Below are 25743 nucleotides of genomic sequence, written 5' to 3'. Positions count from 1 at the left end.
AAAATGTGCAGTCAGAGCGAGACATTTGAAATGTAGCTCCTCGCCACCCCACACCGCAGTTTTTGCTCATCTGTTGAATTCTCCGTAAATATTTCAGATTCTCCAAACATGATTTTATTACTATTACCCTCTCTGGAATATCTGTCCTCCCATTTCCTTTACTAAACGAATGAGAATAATACATTTCACGTGTCTCTTGAGTCGGGATTCGACGAAGCGTTGATTATGTTCCGTTTTGCACTGCCTCTTTCCGTATGCTCTAAGTAAAATTTAATATTTACGATTCTCAATATGGTTACAAAATAATTTCTTATTTGAGTATGAATTTTTGACCTTCGAGTAATTATTCACAAATTAAAACAACAGTTATAAAATTCCCAAAACTGTGTGTATTAAGTGCAGTAATCATTTAATTGTTTTTATTGAATTGCTGATTGGAAATGATATCCCTATTCAGTAAAATCTGGGTTAATACGCACCGTTTCGTAAAAGGTATGCAGTTCTGATGTGATGTTTGTGTTGTAGCGATGGGATATTACTCAGTGTTCTAACTTTTCATTCTGGCATAATCAATGAATGTCTATCACCCGCTGTGATTGATAAGAGCGTTAGCGCTTCGTTCCAGCAATTCCGAGAGGTAAGCCTGCCCAAGGTCTAACCTGTCTTGGCAATTAACGACGAGGGCTGGTGATGAATATGATGTTTGGCTTGTGGAGCGCTCAACTGCGCGGTCATCAGCGCCCATACAAAGTCCCATGTTTTACTCAGTCCAATTTGTTACACTGTCCAATCGAGCCAAAGTCACGACGAGGCCTGGTGAACCGTCAGTCTGGATGTCATTTTCAGGCGGTTTCCCACATCCAAGCAGGTGAATGGCGGACTAGTACCCACGTTTCACCTCACATGCACTCTTCGCAAGCGTTTAGAAAACGTTTTCACACTTGAACATTAGATTTACATTCGACGCAGGCACAGAATAAATAAATAAATAAATAAATAAATGGTTTAGATGACCCTAAGCACTATGGGACTTAAAATGCGAGGTCATCAGTCCCCTAGACTTAGAACTACTTAAACCTAAACAACCTAAGGACACCATACATCCTGCCCGAGGCAGGATTCGAACGTGCGACCGTAGCAGGCGCACGGTTCCGGACTGAAGCGCCTAGAACCGCTCGGCCACAGTGGCCGGCTGCAGGCACAGATTCCATCACAGGGGAGTGGGTGTGTTAGAAAGAGCCTCCGGCCATCAGCTGGCATTAACATTTGCAAAATACGTTATTTATAACAGTACTGACCCCGTGGAAAAACAATAAAAGGCAAGGAAGATGAAGAGGTCTTAGATTTAACACCAATCCGTAGTATCTCCATCAAGTGTTCGGTCCTTGTTTATCACTAAGGCTACCAGATTTGATCTAGGCTGCAATACTAAAAGTTCATATGCGTAAATATTGAGCCTAGAGCCCGTTAGAATAACATCGCAGAGACATTCAGACTGCGGAATTTGATTAGAAGAAGTTGAATTTAGCAAACTCCACTCTCCTACTTGCCTAGCCTACTCAGTGTGAGTATATCCCCTTAAACGTAATGTTCTGGGCTCGAGTCCATGCCCGGAACACGGTTTTGATTTGCGTGAATTTCCAACACAGCGTACACTGCAGTATGGGTTCAAAATTCATTCTTGTAAGACCCCCTCGCTGCAGCTAAGCCATTCCTCCAGGATATCTTTTCTCCGACTGCTACCACAAGAACGTATGCGTCGGAGTTCCAGTGACGTTTGGACGTAGATACTGGCAGAGTCAAAGAATTGTTGGCAGGTCGCAAAGTAGTGACAATGTAGTTCAGTTGGAGAGACGTTGATTACGAAAGGCAAAACATCCAACTAATAACTGAGGTCCTAGTATGAAAGTGCTACTCTGAGATGAAGAGAATGACACAAGGAAGGATTAGTTTATGAGATGTCCCCACTGAACAGGTAGAAGAATTTTAATGACACGTTTCAGACGTTTATTTGGTATTTTTCTGTCTTTTCCGAAAAAGTGAGTGCTCTTACGTGGCCGTGCTGAAAACTTATGCCTCCATATTTTTTATTTGAAAGCTTTAAAAGTTTTTCAAATGAAACAAACGATATTAACATTCTACATCTTTATGCTTCATGTCTACATATTTGCAGCCTTCTGCTACTTGAGTCCCGTATTGTAGCGTGTAAAGTGGCGGTGTGTAAAGTAACTACGTCGGTACGTGAGAAACGACGAGCTGTAATCGAATTTCGAATTCGAAGAGTTCGCCCACACATTGGACAGCCTCTCCTTCAGGTAGACAATGCCAGACCACAGGCGTGTGCTGCGACATCTCCAGCAATCCGACTACTTGGGTTAACTGTCAGCGATCATCTTCCACACATACCCGATTCGGCCCATACAATTTTCATCTGATTCCATCGACGACTTTATTTTGATAGAGCTGAAGCGGTGAAAGCAGAGGTTAGGTCATGTATCTGTCAACCAAGTCAAACGTTATACAACGACGATATCAACAAATTGGCCTCTCGTTGGGAGAAATGTATTCGCTACCAGGATGACAGTGGTGAGAAATAAATATATGCCATGAAGGATAAAGATGCAGAAAATAAATGTCGAGCCAATACAACTGCAGCCATCTAGATTTCCAGTTATTTTATTTTAGCAAGCAGTTTCTGCGCTACATTGCACCACCTTTATGCCCCTGACCGACGTGTAGAAAGAATCTCACATCTGGCCCAGTCAAAATAGGAACCAGCATTCAGTAATGTATCCGTTGATTTGTCTTTAATGCAAAGATCCCATTACAACGACAGTTAGACTCACTTGCCGACTATTAAACAAACATCTGAATGTTTGCCTAACAGTCGGCAAGTGATAATCGAAGGGATCGCTGTCTTAAGGACAAATCCTTTAGATACTAATCACTGAATGCTGGCCCCTATTTTGACTGGACCAAAGATGGAATTCTTCCCACATGGCAGTCAGGGCTTCTGAAGAGGCGTGATGTAGCGTAAAAACTGGTTGTTCAAATAAAATAACTGACACTATAAACGGCTGCAGGTGTTTTGATTAGACATTTATATTGAACAGTTAAAGTCTCTAAACCAACTGTATAAGGAAGGGCTTAAAGAGAACGATATAGAATGCTAATAATGTTTGTTTTATTTAAAAAGTGTAAAGGTTTTCCACATAGAAATTCGGAGGCTTTACTTTACAGCATGCCTTCGTATCCTGAGTGAAACCCAGTGTCGAAGAATTGCTTCATTCCTGTACGTTCAAGGACTCGTGTAACGACACTGAAATCAACCAAAGCAGCTACAAATTATCCTGTTATTTGACAGTGATGTTGTGGTATACCGAGAGGTTGTAACAATGCAAAATTGTACTGAAATGCAGGAGGATCTGCAGCGAATTGACGCATGGTGCAGGGAATGGCAATTTAATCTCAATGTAGACAAGTGTAATGTGCTGCGAATACATAGAAAGAAAGATCCCTTATCATTTAGCTACAATATAACAGGTCACAATCTGGAAGCAGTTAATTCCACAAATTATCTGGGAGTATGCATTAGGAGTGATTTAAAATGGAATGATCATATAAAGTTGATCGTCGGTAAAGCAGATGCCAGACTGAGATTCATTGGAAGAATCCTAAGGAAATGCAATCCAAAAACAAAGGAAGTAGGTTACAGTACGCTTGTTCGCCCACTGCTTGAATACTGCTCAGCATTGTGGGAACTGTACCAGATAGGGTTGATAGAAGAGATAGAGAAGATCCAACGGAGAGCAGCGCGCTTCGTTACAGGATCATTTAGTAATCACGAAAGCGTTACGGAGATGATAGATGAACTCCAGTGGAAGACTCTGCAGGGTAGACGCTCAGTTGCTCGGTACGGGTTTTTGTTAAAGTTTCGAGAACATACCTTCACCGAAGAGTCCAGCAGTATATTGCTCCCTCCTACGTATATCTCGCGAAGAGACCATGAGGATAAAATCAGAGAGATTAGAGCCCACACAGAGGCATACCGACATTCCTTCTTTCCACGAACAATACGAGACTGGAATAGAAGGGAGAACAGATAGAGATACTCAAGGTACCCTCCGCCACACACCTTCAGGTGGCTTGCGGAGTTTGGATGTAGATGTAGATGTAGAATGCGAAGGAACGTTAGTTTTCCTTTGCTATGTATCGTTGATTGACAACATTTTGCTTGGACGTTTCGTCACATTTCGCGTCACTCATGTTCTTTTCTTCTCCTCATTGGCAATAAGTTAACGTAGTAGCTGCCACCTAAGGCGTTTCCCACGATCATTTTTCGTGCTTACACTGGGAGGTAACAACGTGAACTGCTTTTAACTGGAACGTGGATGAATGTAGTCACTAGATCGGCGTAGTCCCCTCTGCGATCGTGGTCGCTTTGCAGCGTTGTGAAGTGAGATCCGACGAGGCCTTAGTAGCGAATTTCGGTGTATGGACGTACATGTAATATCGCGAACGTGAAATACATGTGGCGTATGACGTCAAGGCACGTCACAGCCGTCGCCTGCAGCTGCGCGCGCGCTCTTGCAAGCGGCGCACAAATTAATGGAGTCGGCGTGACTTGCTTGTCGCACAGTGTTTGCCCGCGCAGCCCTGGCTGACAATCGAAGCTGCGGGCGACGTCGAGTGTTTGTGCAGCGGCTCTGCGGGCGCTGCCAGCCTGCCTTCAGCCGCCTTTCCGGTCGCTGGCTGGCTGATGGGGGCAGGCTCGAGTGCAGCGCGGGGTGCGGGGGCGGCGAGGCTCCGTTTGCTTTGACTCCGCCGACGTAGACTGGCTGGCGGGTGGGCGGGCTGGCTGGCTGGCTGGCTGCTGCTCCACCGTCAAATTTCATTCGTGACGCCGGCTGTGCTTAATTTAATTAACGGAGTAAACCTTTCAGAAATGAACACATAGTGTGGAGGACGCAATGGGGACGTCGTCTGACGTAGGGTGGGGTCGAAGAGGGAGCGCGGCAGCTTTTGAAGAACGCAGTCGCCGCCTGGCGGAGTTTCTTGTCGACCTACGAGAGCGGCGCCGACAGAGTGGGCGCGCCAGAGCTGACGTCACATCAGCTCCTGCGTCGACTTTCCCCCCGTTCTTACCACCACCGAAAACTGTCATCGCCTGGGTCGTGAAAGCGAGAGTGGACGTGGAGCAGGACATGTTTAGTGACGTAAAACGAGGAATTTCTCATTGCGGAGCGTTCCCAAGTGTGGAAGTCGGAATCAAACGAGTCAGAGTTTTGTAACTTGTAGAGGAATGTGCTCAATGAAATGCAAGATCGCTTTGCTTGTCACAAGCAGAGACGCCATTTTGGCTAACGTAGTTTGCAGTTGAAGACAATCTTTGTGGTTTTATGTGTTATAGCTTACGTGCAGAGGTGCCAAAAGTGATGGGATAGCGATAAGCACATATAAATATCGCGGTAGTATGGAGAACACAAGATATAAAAGGGCAGTGCATTGGCAGAGCGCCGGCCGGAGTGGCCAAGCGGTTCTAGGCGCTTCAGTCTGGAACCGCGTGACCGCTACGGTCGCAGATTCGAATCCTGCCTCGGGCATGGGTGTGTGTGATGTCCTTAGGTTAGTTAGGTTTAAGTAGTTCTAAGTTCTAGGGGACTGATGACCTCAGATGTTAAGTCCCATAGTGCTCAGAGCCATTTGAACCATTTTTGAACCATTGGCAGAGCTATTATTCATACTCATGTTTCCGACGTGATTATGGCCGCACGACGGGAATTAACAGACTCTGAATGTGGGTTGGTAATTGGAGCTAGACGCATGGGACACTTCATTTCGGATATTGTAAGGGAATTCAGTATTTCAAGATCTGCAGTGTCAAAAACGAGCCCAGAATACTACATTTCAGGCACCATCTCTCGCAACGGTCGATGCAGTGGACTCGGCCTTCACTTAAAGACTAGCGGCTTTTGCATGGAGTTGTCAGCACTAATAGACTAGCAAACACTGCAATGTATCTGTTAGTACAATGCGACGAAATCTGGTGTTAATGGGCTACGGCGGACGACAGACGTGAGTGCCTTACAGCACGGCATCGTCTGTAGCGCCTCTCCTACGCTCGTGACCATATCGTTTGGATCCTAGATAAGTGGAAAACTATGGTCCGGTCAGATAGGTCCAAATTTCAGTTGGTAGTATATGGCGGTAGTTTGTAGTGTGGCGCAGACCCCACGAAGCCATATGAACCCATGTTGTCAATAAGACACTGTGCAAGCTGGTGGCGGCTCCATAATGGCGTCAGCTGTGTTTCCATGGAATGGAATGGGACCTCAGGTAAAACTGAACCGATCAATGACTGGAGACGGTTACGTTCAGCTACTTGCAGACCATTTGCAGCCATTCATCAGCTTCATAATCCCAAAAAACGATGGAATTTTTATGGATGGCAATGCGCCATGTCTTCGGGCCACAGTTGCTCGCGATTTGTTTGAAGGACATTGTCAACAATTAAAGAGAGTGGATTGGCTACCCAGATCGCACGGAATGAATCCGATAGAACATTTATGGGACACAGCCTCCATGTCAAGTCGGGCACAAAATCCTGCACCGGAAACACTTTCACAGTTATGGACGTTCATAGTTTCAGAATAGTTGAATATTTCTGCAGTGGGCTTCCAACGACTTGTTGAGTCCATCTCACGTGAGTTGTTGCACTACGCCCGACAAAAGGAGGTCCGACATTATGTTTGGAGGTATCCCATGACTTTTGTCACCTCAGATTATGCCGCTTCAAGGCACCAGAAAATCGACAACATATCCGAGACTCGTGTTATATTGCGTGTTTTTTTATGATAAAACAGCAGAAAATTGCATGTTCATTTCTACGTCACGTTCTCTCTTCTCCTCCTCCTTGTCCTCCTTATACTCCTCCTCCTCATCCTCCTTCTCTTCTCTTGTGACTGCCATTTCTATACTCCCCTTCCAAAGATCTTTCTCCTACCGTGGCTGCGCCAACTGCCTGTACTTCTCAGCTTTCCCAAGCCCATCTATTTCAGCCTGTCATTTTCTTCATTACTTTTCCCTCTTAGTCTTAATACTTATAGCTTCTCTGCATAAAACCTTTACCATTATCTTCAAACAACCGTCGTCGATTTGTGTTTGAATTATTCAAAATGACAGTCACAATCGCATTATTTATTTTGCCGCCAACCTGTTTCAACCCTCGATGGGGTCATCTTCAGGGCAATTTACACCATTTGGTCGCTCGCTGGAGTCGTCACCCGGCAGGCGACCAAATGGTGTAAATTGCCCTGAAGATGACCCCATCGAGGGTTGAAACCGGTTGGCGGCAAAATAAATAATGCGATTGTGACTGTCATTTTGAATAATTGATTATAAGTAAACCAATCGCTGTTATCTCCACACAACTATGTTGTCTAAAGATTTCTGTTTGATCTGTAGGCATTGTCGATCGGCGTTGTTATGACCATGTCCCGGAAGTGTCATACACGGTTTCTAGCTCATTACATATTTAGCCTGTAATATGTAATGTCTCCTGAACTGTGTGTCGCGCAATGACATATTTTACGTGAACATTCACTAGTATGAACAGTGCTTGCAAAATGTGTTGGAAATAGAATTATTACAAAAGAAGTAATAAATTAAGATGCCATGCAGTTTTACCCCAAGAACAGCGGAAATTTGATAAGCGATAAATTTTCCTTTCTTCATGTTATGGGAGGCATCAGCGTGAAAAAGTCTCACAAACGTTTACAGTTATATGTAAAATTGTTTGCAAGTGACTAAGTGCCCTCATTCTCAGATACTGGATGAATATAGTATGGCTATTTGCGTGTCGTGAGCTACGCTGCTTTCTAACCTCCATCCCCGCCCCTAGGTAGTTCGTATCTCCGCAGTCGTTCTTTCCAGACAGTAACTGATAAGTCACCAAGTTTGATTGAAGTCGATCCGGTGGCTTAAGAGTAGACGGGGAACATTCATACGTACAAAAATTCATCCACTTTTTGAATATGTATGGATATTCGGTTTGTTACCCCCCTTGCCTTGTTTCGGTGAAAATACCTTCACAGCAGAGGAAACAGTAAACAAACCAGTCACTAAAATGTGCAACGTGACACGCCGAAGAATGTAACAACCCTCAGATGCAAATGTAAGGAGATGAGCTTTCCGTCGCCGTGGAAACAGCACAGCATAGAGATGTTCTGTCGCTTTTTGACTGCAGTCAGTGAAAATATACAGGATGTGCATGTCGGCCAACTCTTCGTCACTAAACCTTTCCATACTGCTGTGTGTCACTGTTGATCTACAACTAACGCTGTCGAAAAAACAGAACCTAAGAGCACAGAATGCAAGCTTCACGGCAAAAAGTAAACATAACTGTTAGTACAATCAAGTACCGTGAGTTAATGATACAAGTTACTTCAAAAAAAAAAATACAAAACGCATACGGTCGTCGTTTGCACTATGTTGAAGATATTTTCACTGAACACAGATACAAAGCTAAACGGAGGGCACGAAATCAATATGCAGTTATTTGAATAATGTCGCAGAGGCACCGATAAAATCTACATTCTAACAACTAGTTTTTATCGACTGACCATCATCAGGTTCTTAAAAGCATTTACAGCATCATATTAGGCGAATATAAAGTCCCTGACGTCAGATAATAAAAGCATGGATTTTTCAGTGTTACCTCATCCTAATACAAATTACATCGTCATTAATTATATAAACTGTGCTAGGCAGACATGCACCACAGTTTATTTATTGAATATGTAATATATATTATAGTGTGATAATACTGACAAATTCATGGTTTCGTTATATGATATCTGTGACTTAATGTCCGATTAATATGATGCTGTGAATGCTTTTAAGAACCTGATGGTGAGCAGCCATCCGAAACTGGTTGTTTAAATAAAGATATCATCAGCTGCTCAATGCGGTAACAGTGACATTTTTTAAATATCTACTAGCTGTGGGGCATCACCTGCAGAAAATAAAATATTGTTACTCTGTAAAGATCTTCCGGAGGCCACACATTCCCCATACCAAAATACTCACAAAACACTCCTGAATAACCATCGAAATTTTTGGCTGAGGGATTGGAATATCTCTGTATAAGGTATTAGAGCAGTATAGTGTGTGTAACGAAGAACAATTCGTATCTGTTTAGGTAGAAACAAATACTCACCTATCTGTTAAACGTTGTCTAACTGCCAATTGGCAGTTTCAGTGAAGTGATTAAATCACGACACAGTGGAACAGCCTGTGTTGAAGGTCTGGACATTGTAATCTCTGTGACTTTTGATGCTGGACTGCTGCAGTGTGGATACACCGAAACTCATACAGAATGTTCACATCTTGTCCTTAGCAAGGGTGAATACTGTTCCATTCCACTATGTTTTAATCACATCACTGAAACACCACATTTGCACTGAACAATGTATAGGGGAACAGTGTATGGCAACTCAACAACTTGTTTAGTAGATATTTAGCCTTCTCTCATATTTTTCCCCTTGTGAATCTGCTAGTCATAATTGTGTGTTACACGGAATTATTTCTTCGGTTACCTGTACTTTAACCCTTTTTAGATCCGTTAACATTCAAACATGGAGTCTACGCAAAGACACATCTTAGTCTTTCAAAAGAGTTTTTGCTCTGTTTTAGCAGTTCGTGTTGGGGATACTCCCTTCGTTAGTAAATTTCAAGGTGAAAATCCCAGAACTGAAATAATATGGTGTGATTTACCGTTCTCGGCTTAGTATTCGCTACAGTGTGAGCTGTCATTTAAACGCTTTGAATTGTTTTCGGTGATCACTCAGTGACTTTAACGTTTGTTCCGTTGTAGAATTTTAACCGACTGAAGCTACTCCGGACATCGAAACATTTCAGCGTCTCAGACGTGAATTAACTAGCAACGACATTGCTACTGGCAGCCATAGATCACAGTGGCGTAAAGTATCGTCCATTGACAACTGCGGTTTGAAAAATGTCCAACGTACAGATATGAAGTATGACTCATCGAATGAAACTATAGAGCTCACATCATATTCCTTGAATACCAAAAATAAACTGGAAGCGCACTATCTACTCGTTCTTCGAAATCCTTTTCATGCCATCGTTCTGCCAGTAACTCTGACATCCACCATGGACTGTTCTTCAACCCATACGAACTGCATTAAGTCGTTATTCAAATGGCTCTGAGCGCTATGGGACTAAACATCTGAGGTCATGAGTCCCCTAGAACTTAGAAGTACTTAAACCTAACTAACCTAAGCACATCACACACATCCATACCCGAGGCAGGATTCGAACCTGCGACCGTAGCGGTGGCGCGGTTCCAGACAAAAACGCCTAGAAACCGCTCGGCCACATCGGCCGGCGAACTGCATTAAGTATATCCGTTGCAATTAGAAGGTATGTGAGATAGAGTAGACACTACCAGCATCGAGTGAAATTTATTGCCTGAATGAAGAATCTTTACCTGCGTCCCAAAGGGTGATCTTTTCTCCTAAAATGCTCAAAAGCGAAACATTTTACCACTTTTGCCTAGAAGTGGTAGTAAACACTGAACGCAAGATGCAGTCTTCAAAAATTTCATAAAAGTGTATGTAGTCGCATCTTTACGGCCATGGAAACGCAGTTCCCTGTTGATAGTCACCGCCCGAGTGTTGACAGCGACCGTATTTTCGTCCTTTTTTTTTTTTCTTTTATCGCTACATTTCGGCGTTACAGCCAGACCACGATTCACCGCCTGGCAGCTCAGTCAATAGAGCTGTAATAATGTTCGGCTCCGCAGCCCACATCACCAGCACCGCTGCTAGATCTGGAGGAGAATAGAGAACGTTACTTTTATCCTCTGCTGGGGAGAGCGTGTACACTGCAGAGCCTAATACCTACCGTACAAACAGATACACACTACGCTCGCAGCGGCGAGCGTCCCGACATTAAAGAGGGGAAAAACATTATCGCTTGGCTGTTCTCTCCAAGATACAAAGCACTTTACGACGGAAGGTTTAAAGGAAAACGGAAGAGGAGGTGTTAAACGAGCAGCGACGCGGCGTCTCTACCAGGCACGCGTGTGCCGCTCACGATAAATTTTATAGCGCGCACTGGAGTTACGGGAACTGGAAAAATTTTTACTGCCCGCTTTTCGCCACCTTTTGTTTCCGCCGTTATTAAATCTTTAAGTTCAGCCGCGTTCTTCCCGTCCTACTTCCTCCTTCCTTCCTTCCTTCCTTCCTTTCCTCGCCCCGTTCGCGTCTCCCGAGCAGCTGTGCCTTTCCCAGCAGGCAGGCAGGCAGGCAACTGACTGACACGCCATCTGCCGCGACAGTGCATTCTGTTGTTGCCGGAGGAGAAGCCGGGGCAAACTTCGCCCGGGAAATCTTTTGTGGACTGTGGCAAGTTTGGCTTCAAATATTTTGTCACCTCGGGTCCGCTCGTAGGGCCGAGGTCTGAGCATCTCCTTCGACAGAAATGCGAAGTGAATTTTCGTTTTTGTTTGTCTGCGCGAGATCCCTGCGCCGCGACGTCTGTCTTCTCTAAACCGGGAAAGTCGTAATTAAATTGTGTCCAGAAAAAACTAATAGATATTTCATCAGGTTACCTTCCATTCAGAAGGCCGTTGCACGCAGCGACTGTTATACTGATTTGTAAGTAATAGATTTCAGCTATCAGTACTCAATTGAGTATTCAATGAACTGTGGATGAAGCCCTACCAACAGGCATTACATGCATAGATTAAAAATGATAGTCAATTGAGAATGGCTGGTTTCTAGCTAAAATCTAGATCTGTCAATAAAATTTAAAAAGGACGACTGACAGCTGAAATCTATTATTTACAAGTTAATAGATATTTGCAGCTAAGGTAAAAACACTGTTGATGTTTGCAGAGATTCTCTTGAGATTCGTGAATAACGAACTGCTACAAGATAGGAATGAATAGTGAACAGACAGTGACAAGCTGGAATCTATATTTGCACTGTCCTACCTACTCACGTAGCTAAAGTAAAAATGGTTCAAATGGCTCTGAGCACTATGGGACTTAACTTCTGAGGTCATCAGTCCCCTAGAACTTAGAACTACTTAAACCTAACTAACCTAAGGACATCACACACATCCATGCCCGAGGCAGGATTCGAACCTGCGACCGTAGCGGGCATGCGGTTCCAGACTGTAGCGCCTAGAGCCGCTCGGCCACTCCGGTTGGTTGGTTGGTTGTTTCGGGAAAGGAGACCAGACAGCGAGGTCATCGGTCTCATCGGATTAGGGAAGGACGGGGAAGGAAGTCGGCCGTGCCCTTTGAAAGGAACCATACCGGCATTTGCCCGGAGCGACTTAGGGAAATCACGGAAAACATAAATCAGGATGGCCGGACGCGGGATTGAACCGTCGTCCTCCCGAATTCGGCCACTCCGGCCGGCAGCTAAAGTAAAAGTCCATTGACCGCGAAAGTTGTCTGTATTCTAGTCTCGGTTCGTCACACATTTTTAGATTTTCATACAGAGTGAACGCAATTCATGTACTTAACGGCTAAAATGAACAAGGAATTCGGTTTAATGAAATATATCTGAATGACTAACGATTTGCCGCGCGGTATTAGCCGAGCGGTCTTGGGCGCTGCAGTCATGGACTATGCGGCTGGTCCCGGCGGAGGTTCGAGTCCTCCCTCGGGCATGGGTGTGTGTGTTTGTGCTTAGGATAATTTAGGTTAAGTAGTGTGTACGCTTACATCTACATCTATACTCCGCGAGCCACCTTACGGTGTGTGGCGGAGGGTACTTATTGTACCACTATCTGATCCCCCCTTCCCTGTTCCATTCACGAATTGTGCGTGGGAAGAACGACTGCTTGTAAGTCTCCGTATTTGCTCTAATTTCTCGGATCTTTTCGTTGTGATCATTACGCGAGATATATGTGGGCGGTAGTAATAAGTTGCCCATCTCTTCCCGGAATGTGCTCTCTCGTAATTTCGATAATAAACCTCTCCGTATTGCGTAACGCCTTTCTTGAAGTGTCCGCCACTGGAGCTTGTTCAGCATCTCCGTAACGCTCTCGCGCTGACTAAATGTCCCCATGACGAATCGCGCTGCTTTTCGCTGGATCATGTCTATCTCTTCTATTAATCCAACCTGGTAAGGGTCCCATACTGATGAGCAATACTCAAGAATCGGACGAACAAGCGTTTTGTAAGCTACTTCTTTCGTCGATGAGTCACATTTTCTTAGAATTCTTCCTATGAATCTCAACCTGGCGCCTGCTTTTCCCACTATTTGTTTTATGTGATCATTCCACTTCAGATCGCTCCGGATAGTAACTCCTAACTATTTTACGGTCGTTACCGCTTCCAATGATTTACCGCCTACGGCATAATCGTACTGGAATGGATTTCTGCCCCTATGTATGCGCATTATATTACATTTATCTACGTTTAGGGAAAGCTGCCAGCTGTCGCACCATGCATTAATCCTCTGCAGGTCTTCCTGGAGTACGTACGAGTCTTCTGATGTTGCTACTTTCTTGTAGACAACCGTGTCATCTGCAAATAGCCTCACGGAGCTACCGATGTTGTCAACTAAGTCATTTATGTATATTGTAAACAATAAAGGTCCTATCACGCTTCCTTGCGGTACTCCCGAAATTACCTCTACATCTGCAGATTTTGAACCGTTAAGAATGACATGTTGTGTTCTTTCTTCTAGGAAATCCTGAATCCAATCACAAACCTGGTCCGATATTCCGTAAGCTCGTATTTTTTTTCATTAAACGTAAGTGCGGAACCGTATCAAATGCCTTCCTGAAGTCCAGGAATACGGCATCAATCTGCTCGCCAGTGTCTACGGCACTGTGAATTTCTTGGGCAAATAGGGCGAGCTGAGTTTCACATGATCTCTGTTTGCGGAATCCATGTTGGTTATGATGAAGGAGATTTGTATTATCTAAGAACGTCATAATACGAGAACACAAAACATGTTCCATTATTCTACAACAGATTGACGTAAGCGAAATAGGCCTATAATTATTCGCATCTGATTTATGACCCTTCTTGAAAATGGGAACGACCTGCGCTTTCTTCCAGTCGCTAGGTACTTTACGTTCTTCCAGCGATCTACGATAAATTGCTGATACAAAGGGGGCAAGTTCTTTAGCATAATCACTGTAGAATCTTAAGGGTATCTCGTCTGGTCCGGATGCTTTTCGCTACTAAGTGATAGCAGTTGTTTTTCAATTCCGATATCGTTTATTTCAATATTTTCCATTTTGGCGTCCGTGCGACGGCTGAAGTCAGGGACCGTGTTACGATTTTCCGCAGTGAAACAGTTTCGGAACACTGAATTCAGTATTTCTGCCTTTCTTCGGTCGTCCTCTGTTTCGGTGCCATCGTGGTCAACGAGTGACTGAATAGGGGATTTAGATCCGCTTACCGATTTTACATATGACCAAAACTTTTTAGGGTTCTTGTTTAGATTGTTTGCCAATGTTTTATGTTCGAATTCGTTGAATGCTTCTCTCATTGCTCTCTTTACGCTCTTTTTCGCTTCGTTCAGCTTTTCCTTATCAGCTATGATTCGACTACTCTTAAACCTATGATGAAGCTTTCTTTGTTTCCGTAGTACCTTTCGTACATGACTGTTATACCACGGTGGATCTTTCCCCTCGCTTTGGACCTTAGTCGGTACGAACTTATCTAAGGCGTACTGGACGATGTTTCTGAATTTTTTCCATTTTTGTTCCAATTAAGTCCGATAAGACTTCACAAATTTTTGAACTAACGATTCGCTAGTAGTGATGTTCTTTTTGTCTCATGGGCAGAGGTAGCTCAACGACGATTGGAAGAAAATATAGAGACAACTGAAAAGTAATTGATATTCAGTTACATTAAGATTAAAATAATATACAACCAACATGATGCAAAAAGGCAAAGTCTTTAGCTCAAGTCCATGAATGCGCTAACGGCCTAAGTTAAGGTAGAGTACAGCTTTCATCGCCGCGGTACTACACTCCTGGAAATTGAAATAAGAACACCGTGAATTCATTGTCCCAGGAAGGGGAAACTTTATTGACACATTCCTGGGCTCAGATACATCACATGATCACACTGACAGAACCACAGGCACATAGACACAGGCAACAGAGCATGCACAATGTCGGCACTAGTACAGTGTATATCCACCTTTCGCAGAAATGCAGGCTGCTATTCTCCCATGGAGACGATCGTAGAGATGCTGGATGTAGTCCTGTGGAACGGCTTGCCATGCCATTTCCACCTGGCGCCTCAGTTGGACCCGCGTTCGTGCTGGACGTGCAGACCACGTGAGACGACGCTTCATCCAGTCCCAAACATGCTCAATGGGGGACAGATCCGGAGATCTTGCTGGCCAGGGTAGTTGACTTACACCTTCTAGAGCACGTTGGGTGGCACGGGATACATGCGGACGTGCATTGTCCTGTTGGAACAGCAAGTTCCCTTGCCGGTCTAGGAATGGTAGAACGATGGGTTCGATGACGGTTTGGATGTACCGTGCACTATTCAGTGTCCCCTCGACGATCACCAGTGGTGTACGGCCAGTGTAGGAGATCGCTCCCCACACCATGATGCCGGGTGTTGGCCCTGTGTGCCTCGGTCGTATGCAGTCCTGATTGTGGCGCTCACCTGCACGGCGCCAAACACGCATACGACCATCATTGGCACCAAGGCAGAAGCGACTCTCATCGCTGAAGACGACACGTCTCCATTCGTCCCTCCATTCACGCCTGTCGCGACACCACTGGAGGCGGGCTGCACGATGTTGGGGCGTGAGCGGAAGACGGCCTAATGGTGTGCGGGACCGTAGCCCAGCTTCATGGAGACGGTTGCGAATGGTCCTCGCCGATACCCCAGGAGCAACAGTGTCCCTAATTTGCTGGGAAGTGGCGGTGCGGTCCCCTACGGCACTGCGTAGGATCCTACGGTCTTGGCGTGCATCCGTGCGTCGCTGCGGTCCGGTCCCAGGTCGACGGGTACGTGCACCTTCCGCCGACCATTGGCGACAACATCGATGTATTGTGGAGACCTCACGCCCCACGTGTTGAGCAATTCGGCGGTACGTCCACCCGGCCTCCCGCATGCCCACTATACGCCCTCACTCAAAGTCCGTCAACTGCACATACGGTTCACGTCCACGCTGTCGCGGAATGCTACCAGTGTTAAAGACTGCGATGGAGCTCCGTATGCCACGGCAAACTGGTTGACACTCACGGCGGCGGTGCACAAATGCTGCGCAGCTAGCGCCATTCGACGGCCAACACCGCGGTTCCTGGTGTGTCCGCTGTGCCGTGCGTGTGATCATTGCTTGCACAGCCCTCTCGCAGTGTCCGGAGCAAGTATGGTGGGTCTGACACACCGGTGTCAATGTGTTCTTTTTTCCATTTCCAGGAGTGTAGAAGGGGCCGGATGGTGAACCACCCCCCACCGCACACCTTTTTAAAAACATGGGAAAGATCTCTGATCCGTTGTGCGCGTTCGATAGCCGGCTGGTCAGCCGGGATGGCTGGGCGGTTCTAGGCGCTACAGTCTGGAACCGCGCGACCGCTACGGTCGCAGGTTCGAATCCTGCCTTGGCCATGCATGTGTGTGATGTCCTTAGGTTAATTAAGTTTTAAGTAGTTCTAAGTTCTAGGGGACTGATGACCACAGCAGTTAAGTCCCATAGTGCTCAGTGTCATTTTTGATAGCCGGCTGAGTGGACATGGGATCGCTTCGGAGGGACTGAAACAAAGACATATTCCCGATAACCAATATGTACCGGATGGTTATGATTAAAGTGCAGCTACTCAAAGACGTGGGCTACAATTACTGCATGGGAGCGAAATTTGCTAGATATCGTAATGCTTTAACGCGGGACCTATTTCAACAGGAAAAAACAATTAGTTCCAGTATTGGTCACCAGGTGCAAATCTGGGGCTGTGAATGCAAGAAAGATGTATAGAACCGTTTCCACATGTAATGGTTTTAGGAACTGGAAGTGGGCAGAAAAAGTCAAAGAAGTGGGAAGGGCATAATTTTGATTTTATTATTGACCACCACTTTCACAATCTGTTCAATGTGAGCACCAGAGACGTGGTCGAGATGCTGTACAGCGACAGATTTGCACCTGCTGGCAAAATTCTAATTTTATCCAGCGTAAATCGGTTTTGCGTTAATGCGCTGGCATGTCTAACAAGGTTCACTGCCGTGTTATAATTGTAACCCACACTGGACCTTCATGAGTAAAAAAGCACTCCGTCTTCAGGCCACAAGTGGCCCATCGGGACCATCCGACCGCCGTTTCATCCTCAGTTGAGGATGCGGATAGGAGGGGCATGTGGTCAGCACACCGCTCTCCTGGTCGTTATGATGGTTTTCGATGACCGGAGCCGCTACTATTCGGTCGAGTAGCTCCGCAATTGGCATCACGAGGCTGAGTGCACCCCGAAAAACGGCAACAGCTCATGGCGGCTGGATGGTCACCCATCCAAGTGCCGGCCACGCCCGACAGCGCTTAACTTCGGTGATCTCACGGGAACCGGTGTATCCACTGCGGCAAGGCCGTTGCCCACCTTCATGAGTAGCTGCACTTTAATTATAATCACCGGGTAGGAAAGAAAATACATAGTATTACAAATGAAAATACAGCCATAGAACCGGTGGATGAGTGTATTTAAGGTACTTGGAGACAATGAATGAATGGATATACAAGAAATGAGCAGACAAATAAAATGGTCGTAAGGTATTTGGGAAGACTATACAGGTTTTTCAAAACCAACGTTTTTATGGACCTTAGTCTGAAGGCCTATATATTCATTTCATAAATATTCGTTTCATATACTGAAAACTCTTTTTCATGCCGCAATCTGTATTTACACTGAAGCGCCAAAGAACCTGGTATAGCTATGCCTATTCCAATACAGAGATATAGAAACGGGCAGAATATGACGCTGCAGTCGGCAACGCCTATCTAAGACAACAAGTGTCTGACGCAGTTGTTAGATCGGTTACTGCTGCTGGAATGGTAGGTTATCAAGATTTAAGTGAATTTCAACATGGTGTTATAGTCGGCGCACGAGCGATAGGACATAGCATCTCCGACGAAGCGATGAAATGGGGATTTTCCCGTAAGATCATTTCCTGAGTGTATCGTGAATATCACGAATCCGGTAAAACATCAAATCTCCGACATCGCTCCGGCCGGAAAAATGTTCTACAAGAACGGGACAAACAACAACTAAAGACAATCGTTCAACGTGACAGAAGTATAACCATGCTGGCCCATCAAAGAGTGTCAGAGTAAGAATGGGCTTTTTGAACCGATGGTCCTCTCGTGTACCCTTCGTGACAAAGCTTTTAGCCTTGCCTGGGCCCGTCAGCACGGACACTGGACTGTTGATGACAGATGACACGTAAGTAAGCATCGTGTCTGATCACTTGCATCCATTCATATCCATTGTGTATTCTGAAGGACGAGGGCAATTCCAGCAGAACAATGCGACACCCCTCACGGCCAGAATTGCTACAGAGTGGCTCGAGGAACACTCGTCTGAGTTTAAACTCTTCCGTTGGCCACCAAATTCCCCAAACAAGAATACTGTTCAGCATATCTTAGATGCCTTGCAATATGCTGTTCAGAAGAGATCTCTACCCCCTTATACTCTTACAGATTTATGTACAGTCCTTCAGACATTAGACGAGTCCATGTCCCAATCTACTACACCTATAGTGGCATCGTCAAATGCTGATTTTGTGTTTAACATTTGACTATTCCACTATGGCTGCAGTACATTAGGACATGTTTTCATAAAGCAGATCTGAAGGTGGTCATTATAGATCGGAACCGGTAGTCTGACGACAAAAAAATTGTCAGCATAGACGTAAAGCTGTATACATGGAAGAAGCCTGGAGATACTGACAGGTTTCAGATAGATTATATAATGGTAAGACAGAGATTTAGGAACCAGGTTCTAAATTGTAAGACATTTCCTGGGGCAGATGTAGATTCTGACCACAATCTATTGGTTATGAACTGCAGATTGAAACTGAAGAAACTGCAAAAAGGTGGGAATTTAAGGAGATGGGACCTGGATAAACTGAAAGAACCAGAGGTTGTAGAGAGTTTCAGGGAGAGCATTAGGGAACAATTGACAGGAATGGGGAAAGAAATACAGTAGAAGAAGAATGGGTAGCTCTGAGGGATGAAGTGGTGAAGGCAGCAGACAATCAAGTATGTAAAAAGACGCGGGCTAATAGAAATCCTTGGGTAACAGAAGAAATATTGAATTTAATTGATGAAAGGAGAAAATATAAAAATGCAGTAAATGAAGCAGGCAAAAAGGAATACAAACGTCTCAAAAATGAAATCGACAGGAAGTGCAAAATGGCTAAGCAGGCATGGCTAGAGGACAAATGTAAGGATGTAGAGGCTTGTCTCACTAGGGGTAAGATAGATACGGCCTACAGGAAAATTAAAGAGACCTTTGGAGAGAAGAGAACCACTTGTATGAATATCAAGAGCTCAGATGGCAACCCAGTTCTAAGCAAAGAAGGGAAAGCAGAAAGGTGGAAGGAGTATATAAAGGGTTTATACAAGGGCGATGTACTTGCGGACAATATTATGGAAATGGAAGAGGATGTAGATGAAGAGGAAATGGGAGATAAGATACTGCGTGAAGAGTTTGACAGAGCACTGAAAGACCTGAGTCAAAACAAGGCCCCGGGAGTAGACAACATTCCATTAGAACTACTGATGGCCTCAGGAGAGCCAGTCATGACAAAACTCTACCATCTGGTGAGCACGATGTATGAGACAGGCGAAATACCCTCAGACTTTAAGAAGAATATAATAATTCCAATCCCAAAGAAAGCAGGTGTTGACAGATGTGAAAGTTACCGAACTATCAGTTTAATAAGTCACAGCTGCAAAATACTAACGCGAATTCTTTACAGACGAATGGAAAAACTGGTAGAAGCCGACCTCGGGGAAGATCAGTTTGGATTCCGTAGAAATGTTGGAACACGTGAGGCAATACTGACCTTACGACTTATCTTGGAAGAAAGATTAAGAAAAGGCAAACCTACGTTTCTAGCATTTGTAGACTTAGAGAAAGCTTTTGACAATGTTGACTGGAATACTCTCTTTCAAATTCTGAAGGTGGCAGGGGTAAAATACAGGGAGCGAAAGGCTATTTACAATTTGTACAGAAACCAGATGGCAGTTATAAGAGTCGAGGGGCATGAAAGGGAAGCAGTGGTTGGGAAAGGAGTGAGACAGGGTTGTAGCCTGTCCCCGATGTTATTCAATCTGTATATTGAGCAAGCAGTAAAGGAAACAAAAGAAAAATTCGGAGTATGTATTAAAATTCATGGAGAAGAAGTAAAAACTTTGAGGTTCGCCGATGACATTGTAATTCTGTCAGAGACAGCAAAGCACTTGGAAGAGCAGTTGAACGGAATGGACAGTGTCTTGAAAGGAGGATATAAGATGAACATCAACAAAAGCAAAACGAGGATAATGGAATGTAGTCAAATTAAGTCGGGTGATGCTGAGGGAATTAGATTAGGAAATGAGACACTTAAAGTAGTAAAGGAGTTTTGCTATTTAGGGAGTAAAATAACTGATGATGGTCGAAGTAGAGAGGATATAAAATGTAGACTGGCAATGGCAAGGAAAGCGTTTCTCAAGAAGAGAAATTTGTTAACATCGAATATAGATTTAGGTGTCAGGAAGTCGTTTCTGAAAGTATTTGTATGGAGTGTAGCCATGTATGGAAGTGAGACATGGACGATAACTAGTTTGGACAAGAAGAGAATAGAAGCTTTCGAAATGTGGTGCTACAGAAGAATGCTGAAGATAAGGTGGGTAGATCACGTAACTAATGAGGAGGTATTGAATAGGATTGGGGAGAAGAGAAGTTTGTGGCACAACTTGACCAGAAGAAGGGATCGGTTGGTAGGACATATTCTGAGGCATCGAGGGATCACAAATTTAGCATTGGAGGGCAGCGTGGAGGGTAAAAATCGTAGAGGGAGACCAAGAGATCAATACACTAAGCAGATTCAGAAGCTATCATTACAAGATTGTGGCAAAATAAAACACCTACAGCCGTCCTTATAAATTTATGTTATTTTGTTGCAACCAGTTTCAACGTTTCAATGCGTCATCTTCAGGGCTGTATACATTGAACAGTAACGATAGCCTTATCAACTTTTCAATCAAGTTACATAGAAACAGATTAAAACAGATTGGGAAACAATGGCAAGACTCTACAAGTGAATTTACTCCGAACATTTGATAGAACGAACAGATACATCCATTGTCACATATCTAAAATATACCATCATGGATTTCTAGTCAATACATTGTACAATAACACTAGCTATTAAAAATTTGTTTAAATAACTATTCACGATTTTTATTGGACAATCGGACATACATTATCTGCACAATCCTGAAATAACCTACTGTAAGACAAAATTACTATAGAAGGTGATAAACGGAAGGAAAAAGTACCTCACAAACAAGTAAAAAGAAGGAACATGACTTATGCGTCTTCTCAGAGTATAAAATGCTTAGTTGTACACGGATGAGGGGCATACACTATGTCATATCTATAAAATGAACGATCAAGACGTGTTATAAACCGAATATAGGAGCCACCTCAGATTATAACATATGTAGAATGTATGAAAGATGCCCACAAGGAAACTGTTCATTATGCAAAATAATTCATATGCGAATACATCATATATTGTGTACTGCCATGAAACAATCACACACAGGGATACTAAGTAGCCCACATGGATGCAGTGTATCATAATGGAAGACTCAACAATATATATATATATATATATATATATATATATATATGTATGTATATATGTATATATATATGTGTGTGTGTGTGTGTGTGTGTGTGTGTGTGGGTGTGTGGTACTCAGTAAGCTTTTCTGGTTTTGAGTCATCCACTATAATACACTTCATCCTTGTGGACTACTTAGTATCCCCGTGTGTGATTGTTTCAAGGCACGATATATGATGCATTCATATATAAATGTTTGCATGATGGACAGTTTCCTTGTGGGCGTCTTTCACACGTTTCATATATGTTATAATCTGAGGTGGATCCTAGATTCGGTTTATAACACGTCTTGGACGTTCATTTTATAGATACGACATAGGGTATGCCCCTCATCTGTGTACAACTAAGCATTTTATACTTTGGCATGACACATAGGTCATGTTCTTTCTTTTTACTTGTTTGTGCGGTATTGTTTCGTTCCATTTATCACCTTCTATAATTATTTTGTCTTACAGTAGGTTATTTCAGGGTTGTGCAGATAATGTATGTCCGACTGTCTAATAAAAATCATGAATAGTTATTTAAAGAAATTTTTTATAGCTAGTATAATAGTACATTGTTTTGAGTGGAAATTCGTGATGGCATATTTTAAATATGTAACAATGGATGTATCAGTTAGTTTTATGAAATGTTCGGTGTAAATTCACTTGTAGAGTCTTGCAATTTTTTCTAAATCTGGTTTAATCTGTTTCTATGTAACTTGATTTAAAATTTGATAATGCTATCGCTATTATTTTATACATATAGGTCTGAAGTTGAAGCGTTGAAACAGGTTCCAATAAAATAAAGTCATAAGGACAGCTGTAGATGTTTTATTTTGTCACTATAATAAACGGCTGTCGTCCCAGGGATCTCCTGCCAAAGGAAAGGACATACAAAAAAAATCATTACAAGAGGTTGAAAATGAACCCTAAAAAAAGTCATCTGAAGATGACTGTCCGTCGGAGTAGTGTTAATAAACAATTATTGAAAGAATATAATGGGCAATTAAATTCACTGCCTAATTAATAAATATATAGTAACATACGCAGATCCTAAATAAATCATAATTGAAATTATTTAAAATTGTCTGCAGAGCTACGCCATAGCTTTTGTATACTTTATGCTTGTAAACAGCTAAGCCTGACCCAACTATCTTAATGATTATTTATTATTTATTGGATAGTTCGATAAAATGTGGCCAGGGAAAATGAACTCTGGAGTGAAATACGTTTTAAGATATGTAGCTACGAATCATGGAATGCTAGGATTTGAAGCATGACATGCCTGCATAGCTGAAATTTTCCGACGATAAACATTTAGATTCCTTCATTAGTTTACTTTTTGATACAACCACCCACAGTTAGTGTAATTTTCTTGCTTATAACTCTGCATAATAATCTGCAAATTAAAAAATAATAATGCGTTAACGCCTTTCATAGTCAACAATTGTGTATTTTATTATTCGAATTCCCTTGCAACACATCATGCTTCGTTAGTCATGGTCGCTTGGTTTGGAAGGATCGACATAATAACATTACTATTTTTGTATCAAAATCATGGAAATTATCTACACACATAACTAATTTTAAGGGTTATTGACATAATTTTGATGAATTTTAAAAATTAACTCGCCAACCACACATTTTTCAAACCGCTCAAAAGAAATTCTCAGTTTGATGTATCCAGTTTGGGTAATAATATCCAAACACTCCCGTTCAGTTACAATTGAATGTAGTCAAAAGTACGAAAAAACGTATTTTCCATATATACAGATATTTTGTGCCCTGCAGTGTAGGGACGACAGATACGCAGATAATGTTGTCGGAAATACGAACTTGACAGTAAAAACATTATCTGCAAATTTGGTGGAAAGAAGATGCTTACATTTCGCGTCAAGACGACTACAAGAAATGGCAGATGGAACGAAGCGAAGATTGGATGAACGTAGGAAAGGATACAGACTGCGAGATTCCTTAAGAAAATACACCGGTACCCGTCTCAAGTGATTTCGGGGACGCTTGGAGAAATCTAAGGGGGGACGGATAGAAATATTCAGCTCAGATTCTCCCTAAAAGGAGCAACAAAACAAACAAGTCGCTCTCGGTTGGGCACTGTGTCTCCTATTTTGCTCTCTACGAGTACACTGCCGCCGCTATCACGAAGAACTGAACAAATTTTTTCCCCTTTTTTCTTTTCGAGAGATGCCCATGTTTATACGAGTTCCAGCGTCAAAGGCCTGACCTTTGTGCAGCTCAAAAACTCCGCTTTCATAGCCCAGGAAAAAAAATTATGAAATCTCGTCCGAAATAATGAGCAGGAGCGCCGAATTTCGGTAATCCTGTCTCTCTTGCCCGGTGCAACACACACACACACACACACACACACACACACATACAGGTAGAGCGCAAACGCACACGGAAGAGATGTTCATTCTGTTAGCACGTCCCTAAAAGATTAGTCAAGAGATCCGGCCGGAATAGGGGCAGGAAAGTGAAAGAGGGACGAACCGTGTACGTAATTATTTTTTTTTTAAAAAAAAGAAAGACTGCGGAGGGAGGAAAGCACAATGAGCCCAGGGTCTGCTTGCTGCCTAATGACGGCGTCGTAATGAACGAGCTGGACGCGGGGAGGTTGCGCCATCAATAATGGCGACGCCACCATCACAGGGGCCGCTTGACGAGAGGTCCGCCTAATAAGGATTGATCTCCTGGTGAGTAATGCACGGCGCAAAGCGGGTTATCCTGCGGTCGCGCAGGCGCACGCTCGACACGACACTCGCACCCTACACCCCCCTCCCCCCTCTCCCTCCCAAACATCTCATGTCCCGCTCCCACCACCAAACATCACCCCTAGCCATCCGTATCTACAGCCACCTGTCTGCCACGCGCCTGCCTTGAAATTTGGATGGATGGCTAACGGAACCCAGGCCAGAGGCGCTCCTGTTACTGCCGGGCAAGGAGCGCCGGGCATCTGTCACTGTCTGACCTGACGAGCCAACACTTGCGGCCTTCCGGGTCCAGCTGATATTTGCAGAGTTGAGAAGCGGAACGGTAACTGACGCCGTCCATCTGACAGCCGCGCCGCCACTTACATTCACGGCCAATGTACCTGTTGCACAGCAGTCGATTGTTTCACATACTCTGTGGAATTGTACGAGTATACAGAGTGAGGTATCAGGAAACTGTAGACCTATACAGGGTGAGACATCAGAAAGATTTGTGATTGGTGTAAAGAATGGTAGCTAACTCTAAATATAGATAAATGTAAATTAATGCAGATGAATAGGAAAAAGAATCCCGTAATGTTTGAATACTCCATTAGCAGTGTACTGCTTGACACGTCGATTAAATATTTTGGCGTATCATTGCAGAGCGATGTGAAGTGGGACAAGCATGTAATGGCAATTGTGGGGAGGACGGATAGTCGTCTTCGGTTCATTGGTAGAATTTTGGGAAGATGTGGTTCATCTGTAAAGGAGACCGCTTGTAAAACACTAATACGACCTATTCTTGAGTACTGCTCGAGCATTTGGGATCCCTATCAGGTCGGATTGAGGGAGGACATAGAAACAATTCAGAGGCGGGCTGCTAGATTTGTTACTGGTAGGTTTGATCATCATGAAAATGTTACGGAAATGCTTCAGGAACTCGGGTGGCAGTCTCTAGAGGAAAGGAGGCGTTCTTTTCGTGAATCGCTACTGAGGAAATTTAGAGGACCAACATTTGAGGCTGACTGCAGTACAATTTTACTGCCGCCAACTTACATTTCGCGGAAACACCACAAAGATAGGATAAGAGAGATTAGGGCTCGTATATAGGCATATATGCAGTCATTTTTCCCTCGTTCTGTTTGGGAGTGGAA

General features: G+C 43.7%; 1 pseudogene; it reads right to left on the bottom strand.

The window, feature by feature from the left end:
• Positions 1-17487: 17487 nt before the first annotated feature.
• On the bottom strand, positions 17488-17604 carry LOC126089921 (5S ribosomal RNA; annotated as a pseudogene).
• Between the last annotated feature and the right edge of the window lie 8139 nt (positions 17605-25743).

This window comes from Schistocerca cancellata, chromosome 6 (assembly GCF_023864275.1).
Source record: "Schistocerca cancellata isolate TAMUIC-IGC-003103 chromosome 6, iqSchCanc2.1, whole genome shotgun sequence".
In the NCBI taxonomy this organism is placed as follows: domain Eukaryota; kingdom Metazoa; phylum Arthropoda; class Insecta; order Orthoptera; family Acrididae; genus Schistocerca; species Schistocerca cancellata.
The sequence above is the reverse complement of the archived record's forward strand: the minus strand, read 5'-3'. Positions and strand labels throughout refer to the sequence as shown.